The sequence below is a fragment of the Notamacropus eugenii genome, chromosome 5, assembly GCF_028372415.1.
Source record: "Notamacropus eugenii isolate mMacEug1 chromosome 5, mMacEug1.pri_v2, whole genome shotgun sequence".
Lineage (NCBI taxonomy): Eukaryota > Metazoa > Chordata > Mammalia > Diprotodontia > Macropodidae > Notamacropus > Notamacropus eugenii.
Window position 1 is genome coordinate 201,501,043 of NC_092876.1, and position 11,325 is coordinate 201,512,367.

Sequence of the window (11,325 nt, forward strand, 5' to 3'; positions counted from 1 at the left end):
TCAGTCCCTGGCGTTTAGCCCAGCCTTGCCTACCGAGGGAATGCTTTTTGACGACAGCTTGTGAGGAGGGATAAGGGGGCTCTTTTTATTCCCATTTTATAGATGAGGCAAATGTGGCTCACAAAAGTTAAAAGGACTTGCCCAGAGTCTGAGGGGGAGTTTAATCTAGATTTTCCTGCCTCAAACCTACCTCTACTCCTAACCCCAATCTGGTTCCGACCCTGCAACCGAACGTCCCAAATGCCTAACAGAGTAAGGCGGGGATACCTCTCAGAAAAATAAAAATAATTAGTCCCACACTACACCGCCCATTCCCCCCTAGGACAATCGCTAGACTGCATGCTGGCCGTTTACCCTCGGGTTATTCTACAAAAGGGAATTCGTTATTTTACTCGCTAAACCACATTCCTCCAAATTTTCCTATTTAAGGGGAGGGTATCCTCCAGTCTGCCCTAGAAGCATCATAAACTCAGTCATCCTGTCTCTTCCCCTCCTACGCCAGATTCTGGTCGATCCTACCTCCCAGACAGATGACCTCTATCTTTCGCATCTGTCCCCCGCTCTATCCCCACGCTGCCACCACCCGGATTTAACATACTTGTCTCCACTACTTTAACAGGTCACCCCGCTTTCAATCTGCCTTCTCAGTCTATCCTCCACACAATTGCCAAAGTAATCCTCCCAAGGCATAGGTCTGACCCCATCACTCCTCAGAAACTTGAGGGATTCCCTAGTGTCTCCGGAGCAGACTCCCCAGCCTAGCATTTAAACTCCTCCACGGATTCATTCCAAATTCACTTTCCAGATATATATCACGTTATTTCCCTCCGAATACTCTAGGGTCGGGCCAGAACGGACTGCCAGCTGTTTCCAAAAGTGTTCGGCATGCCACCTCCACACAAGCTGTTTCAAGTTCCTGTTCTCTCTCTCTCTCTCCCCTCTCTCTCTCTCTCTCTCTCTCTCTCTCTCTCTCTCTCTCTCTCTCTCTCTCTCTCTCTCTCTCTCTCTCTCTCTCTCTCTCTCTCTCTCTCTCTCTCTCTCTCTTTCCTCCCTTCCCTTTCCCGAAAGCCTCCTCCCCACCCCACCCCCAGTTGTCGAATTCCCCTCAAAGATAACAAAATGCGTTTGAGGACAGGGACTGCTTTCGATTTGAACCTTAAATACAGTAGGTTCTTAATAAATGTTTAACTACAATATCTAGTACCACTGCCCCAGCTCTTCTCTCCTTTCCCCGTTAGCCTGAAATTTGTCTTTCCCTTTTGCCGCCAAAAGTATCTCCTCAGAGCATTATTATATCTGAATAATCTAAAATCTGTTCATTAGATCTCTCCATTGAAATCCTAGATTGTTTCCCTGAAAGTAGCAAAGAAGGAGCAGCTCAAACGTTACAGGGTTACAGGCTCAGGGCAGAAGTATAGGTGGATTGCCCTTCACTGAAATGGACCTTCGAACTATTTACATTGGCAGGGAAATATAACAAAGTCCAACAAATGCACTTGTTTATGTAGACAAATACCCAGAATTCAGACTTTCCATGAATAGGTAAGCAAGATAGTATTCTGATATGTTCTCTAAAAAGTAAATTCATACTCAGGACTGGAAATGAGCAAGTAAAAATAAAATTTCAACTTCGTTTTCTGGCCTGAAAATAGTGGAAAGGTACTTGCGAACCTGCCCTTTTTCCTTAAACAAACAAACAAACACAGAAACCAATTTGGCTGCACTGGCATAATTAAGACATAGAACAAGAGGAAGGCCTCCAGCAAATTAAGTAGTTCCTCTATGGAGCATTTGTGGTAAAACTTGGGCAAAAGTCACAAGAGAAAAAGGTATTATAGGGCACCACTTGCTTTCCTGAAGGAAGTAACCATATAGAAAATTGAAAATCGTTCTAAATAAAAAAAGTGAACTTCACTTCTTGAGATATTAACTTGAGGGATGAAGTGGGGGGAGAGAGAGACAGCGACAGAGAGAAAGAGAGAGACAGAAACAGACAGAGAGAGAGAGACAGAGACAGAGACAGAGTCAACAGTAGATATTCAGGAAGACCTAGGTTCAAGTCCAAGCTGCAACTCCAATGGTTTTGTGACCATGGGGCGTGTCACTTAACATTTCATTCCTTCCAGGCAATTCTGACTGTCAGTTACAAAGGAGTTGCCTATACACACTGGCAGTAGAAACTTTCATACAGGAGTTCCCCCACCTCAACATAAATACAAGTGCTACTGTACTCTGGGAAGGGAAGGAAAAAAGGAAGCAACTTGTGGAGTGTTAAAAAATCCAATAACATTTCATAAGGCTTATCACATAAGGAATATGATATTGCACATACAAATGGTCTGTCCTAGTACCCTACCCCTGAAAGATGTGTGTGTTCGTCCTTCGTTGCCCAAGAAGACCATGCTATCAGAGAAAGAATGACATGGCTTGCATTTGACTTTGTTTTGAGAGAGGGAGGGCTGTGCAGGTCACCAGTCTCACTTCTCCTCCAGAGTCATCTGAATCCAGTGACCAGATATTTATCAGGATGACTGGAGATGATGCAGGATGAGGCAATTGGGGTTAAGTGACTTGCCCAAGGTCACACAGCTAGTGAGTATCAAGTGTCTGAGGTGAGATTTGAACCCAGGTCCTCCTGACTCCTGCGCTGGTGCTCTATCCACTGCACCATTTCATTGCCCATAGAAGGGAATGTGGAGAGTATTGAATATAACACCCTCATTTGGAGCAATAAAAATTTCACATTCTATAATATATGCCCTCCCATATCCACCCCCTCCCTTTACCAGGGTTCCTCAACTCCACTCCTAAGGGACCAGGAGGCAGTGTGCTATTAATGAAAATAGCCCTGAGTCACAAGACCTATCTTTAAGTTCTTGCTCTGACAATGACCCTGGGCAAATTGCTTAATCTTTCTGATTCTTAGTTTCCTCATCTGTAAAATAGCAATAATGGTAATTCTTGTATTACCTACCTCACAACAATATTTTGGAGAAAAGAGCTTTATCAATTGAAAAGTGGTATAGAAACATAGGTTATTATTACCCAAATCACTAAGTAACCCTAGGTATGAGTTGTCTTGGGCCTGGGGCTGGGGTTGTCATTCAAGAAACGACTAGGCCAGTCCTGGCCCAGATTTTGGAGGGCACAGCCTCATGTGGCTTACAGAGAGATACACACCAGAGTCTGAGACACACCTTTAAATATTTTCAGGATTTCCTAGAATCATACTGTGAAATACCATAATGTTCAGCTCTCCCTGAGATTGTGACTTTTTTTGAAGACTTCATAAAACATCAAGCAATTTAATGGGCATAAAGAGATTCACAAAGTTTTGATAAAACTAATGCAAATTCCAACATAGATTTTTCGTATCGCCATAAAGATTTAGAATGCAGAAAAATTCCCACAAACTTTACTGTAACAAAAAACAACTATAATAGATAACAGTATGCTTCACTCAACTTTATACTCTAGGAACTTTTATGTAATGGATAGGTAATGAATAACACAGTAACACTATCCAAGAGAACTCAGGACAGTTAATCAAACATGATCTGAATCCCTGAAAGACAGTTCATAGTTAACATGCTGCTATGTCAGTCAGACTGGGCACACTAGAAATCATGACAAAAATGTCTATGTGGTGATAAAGACTCCAGAGAATTCCCTCAGAAATGCCTGCAATTGAAAATATGGGGAGCCAAAGGACACAAAGATCAGGACTTTGTACCCTAATAAAGAAATGAGAAAAGTGCCTATAATCAATTCAAGAAGCACCTTGATAATAGTGTAAAGAACATTAGCTCTTGGGAGACTGGAATTAGATTCCACCACATCTACTTCCTAGCTGTGTGACCTCTGGACAAGTCACTTAACATCTCTGTGCCTCTGTTTCCTTATCTGTTAAGCTTCAATAATAATACCTGTTATAATAACCTGCCTTATACAGTTATTATGAGGATAAAATGAGATAATATTAGGGGTGTCCCAAAAGTCTTAGTGCAGTTTTGAGCTCTAATAATTCAAAACTGTACCGAGTTATTTGTGGCACCCTGTATATGAAAATACCAAAACTTAAAAACATTACAAAACTTATAAAAATGGTGAAAAATAAAATATAAGAAGAGTCATTGAGGAAAGTTATTTCTATGAGATTTATAGGGACTCTTTCATGACTCTGACATACATGACACTACAAATCCCTCTGACGTGACATTTTGCCTGGTTAAACTTTAAATATGTGTAAATATTATTATGGAATACATTTTTTAAAAAGATATCACTAAGAAATATTGATGTCTTGTAGTCTTTATACCCTTCAGTCAATAGTATGACTGTAAGGATATTAAAAATAACAATAATAATATAATGAATGACATTTATATAGCACTTACTATGTGCCAGGACCTAAGTACTTTACAATTATTAATCTCATTTGATCATCACAACAACCCTGGGAAGGTAGGTGCTATTATTATTCCCATTTATCAGTTGACTAAACTGAGGCAAAAAAAGGTTAAGTGATTGTTCAGGTTAACATAGTTGGTAAGTGTCCAAGGCTGGTTTGAATCCAGACTCTAGGCTGAGCATTCTACCCACTGTGCCACCTGGCAGATTATTATCTGCTAGAGAATATTGTTTGTGAAAGCTTGCCATTCCCTTCTTGAACCTTAACTGAAGATGCCAATGAATGAATATGTAACATTGTCCCACCGTGCAACCCTCCTCCCAACTCACATTGGCACTGGCAGTCTAGATCCCCCGAGTAGTAAGCCAAGATTCTGGGGGTGACCATACGGGTGGCTATCTTCCTAACACTAGCTTATGAGCTCCCACTGGTGTATTTCCCTTAACAATCAGCAAGTATACTAAGTTTTTTAGCAAAGGCATATACTCAACAGTTTAGCAAGGATAATGATTACCAAGTAAAACCAGGGGTACCCTCTCCCACAAACACCCATCAAGTACGCAGGGGTGAGAAGGTGCAAAGAGTGGTCATGAACTTGAAGTAGTGAGACACACATGGTGAACACATACAGCCAGGCAACTCATGACTCCAGAACTTCAAAGCCTCCATTTCCTTTCTTTCTCCAGAAGGTCCTTATAAAATTCTCTGTGACGGGGTGTTTGAGTGCATGTACTTGCGCCTCAATTCTAAAATCACATTTTTCTTTAAAAATCACATTTCTCCCTAACCTCAAAATACTATCTCAGGCAGTTTCTTCCCAACCCAAGGACACAGGCTGCCCTAGCAACAACCATTATCTCCCTTCCTGCTATAGTAGTCATCTATACCTATAGAATTTATCACTTAGAGCCAGCTGCATACTGACCAAACTGGCTGTGTACTGGGTCATAATGACATTTACTACTCAATGACCAATACATGATGACCAATCATATGTATCCTAGACTTGGACATACCTATACTCCCTTGCATTAATCTTGTCTAACAAGACATTGATGAGAGAAGCCTGATTTTTCCTGACTGTTGGTTGACTTAGTGACGTTTCAGGCCTAAAGCCACACCTCTAGGTAGCCCCTGCTTGGGCTATTTCCCAATGGATGAATTTTGGGTAAAATACCTGTGCAGTAGATACCAAAAGTGCATGTTCCTTTAAGAACTGACCACTCCTTAACCACTCCCTAATCCCAACCCAAAACGCCTTGTTAGCATATTTGGCACAAGTGATACTATAGAATATCCTATATAAACTTTCCCTGTACCCCTTTAAGATTGCAAGTTCCCTAAGAACTCTTGCCCGCTGGAAAGCGTAATAAATCTTTACCTTGACTTCGACAATGCCTGAATTTGTGAATTCTTCTCCAGACGACCTGTCCCTGGTACCCTGGTCTTTGTGGGGATGTCACAACCCCTTTCCAGCCCTCATCAGCTTCAGGGTATGGCATCAGTTATGGGTTAGTGGCTCTCCTAGTCTGGCTCTTCCCCAGGCATGGTATCACTAATTGATATGTAGTTCTTCTGGACTTTGTCAAGCAGGTTGCTTGACTTCTGTATAAACTAGGCAGGTAGATTGGCTTTGGGGCTCAACTATTTCTTAGATGAGTCAGAAAGGTCACTTGGTTACTAACCTGATGCTGAACTGGCCTAGATTCTGTCATGGGATGGTGGGTACTAGATGGGGTCAAGTAGGTCACTTGACTGGTAGGTTCTTCTCAAAGCACTGGAATGATGCAAAATGAGACATATATTCTTTGGAAATAGCCACCGTGGGAATCTGTTTTGCTTGACCATGCATATTTTTCTTTTTTTTTTAGTGGCAGTCAGGTGGGGAGAGAAAATGAATGCTTATCAACTGAAAAAAAATCAAATTGTGAAAAAAGATAAGAGGGCAATGCATGGCCACTGGATATATTATTAATTAGACGTACAACATGGTGTAGTCAAAAGGGCATTAAATTTGGATCCAGAGAATCTGGGATCAAAACCTTAGCTTTCATCCTTTCATCATCCTTTCATACTAAGAAAAAAATCCTAATCCTTTCATTTGGTGCATTTTAGAGTCCTTTTTGAGAGAATTTTTCCTGCTTTCTTAATGTTTTTATTAGTGTTGGGAGTCAGCAACCAGAACTTCATGCAACATTTCAGATTTCACTATATCCTGGTTTTGTACAAAGGTAAAAAAATATGCTGGGATTTTGTTTTTCTTCATATCCCTGATCCTGAGTACAGTGCCCGGCACATGGGAGCTCAATAAATACTTGGCTGTTATCGTTTTGTTTGCACATCTCCTTTGTATACTTTTTTGCTTAAGTATTATTTGAATAATGGGACTGCACTATTTATCTGTTAAGACTGAACATAGGTACTTCCCCACATCACTAACAAGAAGAGATGTAAATCAAAATAACTCTTGAATTCTCACTCCACCACTGTCAAATTTACAGTGATGATGAACGATAGAAATAGTGTTGGAAGAGATGTGTGAAGCTGTGAGTGAAGTTGGGCACACTAATGGATCACTGGTGGAGATGTTAACTGATCCAACTACTTTAAAAAACAGTTTGGAATTTTTCAAGAGAATTGGCTTAGTCATTCACAACTTTTGGCTTATTACATTTGCTATCCTTCCTTTACTTAGGAAGGTCCCATATTGACCAAAATATTCACAGGTAGCATTTATTTTTAGTAGCAGAAAAACTGGAAACAAAGTGAGTACCCATCATTTGGGGAATGACTGAACAAATTGTATTGTACAAATATAATGGAATATAAGTAATTACATAAGTCAAGTGAAGCCAACTAGCATTTATTAAGCCCCTACTGTATTTCAGGAATTGTCCTAAGCACTGAGGATACAAAGAAATGAAAGAATAATTCTGGGAAACATGAGAAGACTTGTATTGACTGATGACACTAATGTAAATGAAAACGATAAAATAAACCCAGCTAAACTCAGCTAAAAAGCAATGACTACAACTGGTTCCAGAGAACAGAAGATGAAACACCACTTCATGTCTCTTGCAGGACAAATGGGAAATTATAGGTGTTCAGTGTTGCTAGGCTGTTAAACTCCATGACTGTGTTGCTTGGTTTTGCTTAATTGTTTATTTTTGAGGAAAGGGAGGATTCCATGGAGATGGGAAGAAATCAGGAAATAAGAAAATGCAGTGTAAGATACAAAAGACACCAATACAGTTTTAGCGAAAAAAAGTATTAGTTTTCAACTTCTAGTTACTTGGGTAAATTTAATTTGTTTTGAATATATTTCCATTAAGCAATATGACTAGTAAAAATTAAATAGGCAACTTGATTAGATATTCTCTTAAGGTAGGTAAAGAGATATGAATATTTTAAATCTGTGGATAGACCAGAACTTGTTTATAATTAACAATAGCAACTCCCATTAAAAAATTACTTTAAGGATTGCAAAGCACTTTACAATACATTACCTCATTCGATCTTTAAAACCTCCCTGTGACATAGGTATTATAGGTATTATTATGTCCATTTTATAAATAAGGAAATGAGACGCAGGGTGATTTGCTCAAAGTCACACAGTCAGTAAAAGTCAGAGGTCTCTACTGACTTCAAAACCAGTCTTCTTTTGATTATATTAGTATGGTGGGGACTGTAGTCTTATATCTATTGTTTAATATAACTATCTGAAGTCATGAGCATTTAAAACACCTCACACTAACAAAGCCATTGTAAATTGAAGGGTGAGGGTGGAATGAAAAGGAGGTGGATTTTTGCTGCATATATATGTGTGTATATACACTTTTTAAAAAGTCATTGTGGAGAAACAGATGACAAGTGGAAATAAGCATAGTATGGTCTTACATATATGTGTACAAGTGTATATGTGCATATATGTTTATAGATATCCATTTATATCTGCTCTTAATTGTAGCCTGCTTTAGGGCAGGGAGGGAAGGAAAAATAATAAAATAAAAAGTGTACAGAAGAGAATGAAAGAAAACTACAAGGAAGCAAAGAAAAGCTGGGCAGTTTTGAAAACAATGTGTAGTATTTATTATACGGTCTTTCTTGAAATGAAATTTATTGTTTTATATTTAATCTTCTCTTATGTTATGCTGTATATATGGCAATTTTTTTCTTTTCTCATTTTGTATTTAAGTTTAAAATAAATTTTTTAAAATTACCAAAAAAAAAACCCAACCTGATTTGCAAAAAAACAAAAAGTCATTGTGAAAACTCAAGTCAAGAAAAGTTTGTCCTGCTCCTTCAACCCATTCCTGGCGGAATTGCAGCCTTTTGTTATTCCAGGATAAGGTATCAGCATTTAATCCTCATGAAGAGCATCAACCTAGATGATAAATCTCTCTTTTTACCCACTGTCCTTCCTTCTTTTCTCCTTTCTCTCTATCATGAATTTTCATCCTGGAGATGGGGAAAGTAATCAAGTATTTTGTTTTTAAATGCACTGGCAACTGAGCCTGAGGGTGGAATTAGGGATAGGTTTTATTCACATGTACAATTTAACAGAAATAAGGACATCATCAGGGGAGTTAAATAAACAGAGTAAAAGATCATGCCAACAAAGGCACAATCAAGATTTGCTATGGATAATCTGGATTTGGATAATCTGACTATAAAAATGGAGAAATACCTATACTGTAATAAGATATGATTTACCTCACACTATGAATCTGTATCTTATTAGTGCATTGGTTTAATAAACTATTTTTTAGAGCTGACTTTCTGTTCAGTTTTCATACAGTGTGATGGAAAAGTTTTACTTCTCTTTAGTGAAAATTGTAGCTATACTAGGAATCAAAGAGGATCTTTTAAGTGATACTTTGATAGACCTATGATTTCATAAATATAGGAATTCTCCTCCAACACCTTTTCATCCTGCGTGACTCATGTTCCTGTCTTTCTACTATTAGGAGTGGGTTGTTAAGAGTTGATATAAGCCATTCCATTTTGTTCTAATTCACCATTTACTAAGTATGTCTCCAGTATTTCTGCAGCGTAGGTTACAACAGTTAGTTTTCAACAGTGTCTTCTTTTTTATTTTAATTGTTCCAAGGACATTCTGTTCCTCTTTTTTATCTTACATCTCAAGTGATGTATACTCCCTTTTCTCTCATGTGAATAGCTGTGCTTTAACAAGCATACATTTCATCTTTATCTGTTGTAATGAGTGATATATATTTTCTTTTAACAAACATAATTCTTTTTTTTATTAGTTGTTTTATAACAAGCAGCCATTTCTTCATCTCATGTAAGAAATGGCACACACATAAATAAATTATGCAATACGTATATGTGTACATTTACGTACTTTATACAGATATATAAATATATTTAACTAATTTGGAAGAGACACACATTCTCATCCATTTGCTGGTGAAGTTTGTCTCACTCTTTTTAAAAATTATTATTTATTTCTATTTAACATTCTTTTCTTTTTAATTTTGAGTTCCAAATTCTTTCTGTCTATCCCACTCTTTTCCCCATCCACGGAGAAGACAAGTAATATGAATCAATTATACATGTGAAGTCATGCAAAACATATGTCCATATTAGCCATATAAAAAAAAAACAAGAAAAGGAAAGTGAGAAAATTATACTTTAATTTATATTCACAATTCTTTAGTTTTTCTCTGGAGGTGGACAGCATTTTTTGATCATGAGTTCTATGGAATTGTCTGGGATCATTGCATTGATCAGAGCAGCCAAATCCTTTACAATTGATTATTGCAATATTGTTATTCCTGTACACAATGATCTCCTGGTTCTTCTTACTTCACTTTGCATCAGTTCGTATAGGTCTCTCCGTGTCTTTCAGAAACCACTCCCCTCATCATTTCCCATAGCACAATAGGACTGTGTCACAATCAAATGCCACAATTTGTTCAGCCATTCCCCAATTTATGCATATCCCCTCAATTTCCAATTCTTAGCCACCACAAGAGTAGCAAATTTTTGTATAATTAGGTCCTTTTCCCTTTTCTTTGGTCTTGTTGGGATATAGACCTAGAAGAAGTATTACTAGGTCAAAGCATATGCACAGTTTGCTCCTAGGGGTAGAACCAAGATGGCAAAGTAGAAGCAGAGACCTAGTAGTGCTCTCCCCTCAACCCCCTCAAAAACCTGTAAAAAATGACTCTTAACAAATTCTAGAGCAGCAGAAGCCCCAAAATGACAGACTGATGCAAATTTCCAGCCCAAGACAATCTAGAAAGTCAACAAGAAGGGTCTATCGCACTGGACTGGAAGTGGAGTACAGTTCAGCATGGACGAGCTGAAGCAGGCCTTTGGGGACTGAATCACAGGTGGCAGCTGCAGTTTTCAGACTTCTCAGCCCACAAACACCAGACAGCTTCACAGGTCAGAAGGAAGGGTCTCTCATCTGGCTAAGAGGGGAGTATGATTTGGACCTAGACACAGCACCAGGGCAGTGACAGCCACTGCTGAAGGGGAGGCTGCTTTTGGAGCCCCTCACTTAACAAAGAGCTCAGAAATCAAGTAATTGACTGGGAAAATGAGCAAATGGGGTTTGGGGGGGGGGAGAAACAGACTATAGATTCTTACTTTCTCAGTGAAGAGGTATTTTCTTACATCTTTCATGATGAGGAAGATTGAAGCATACAACCAGAACAACACAACAAAGCCAAAGCTCCTGCTTCTAAAGTCTCCAAGAAAAATATTTATTGGTCTCAGGTCATGGAAGAGCTCAAAACAAGATTTTGAAAATCAAGTAAGAGAAGTAGAGGAAAAACTGGGAAGAGAAATGAGAGTGATGCAAGAAAATCATGAAAAATGAGTCAACAGCTAGCCAAAGGAAATCCAGAAAAATGCTGAAGAAAATAACACCTTTAAAATTAGAC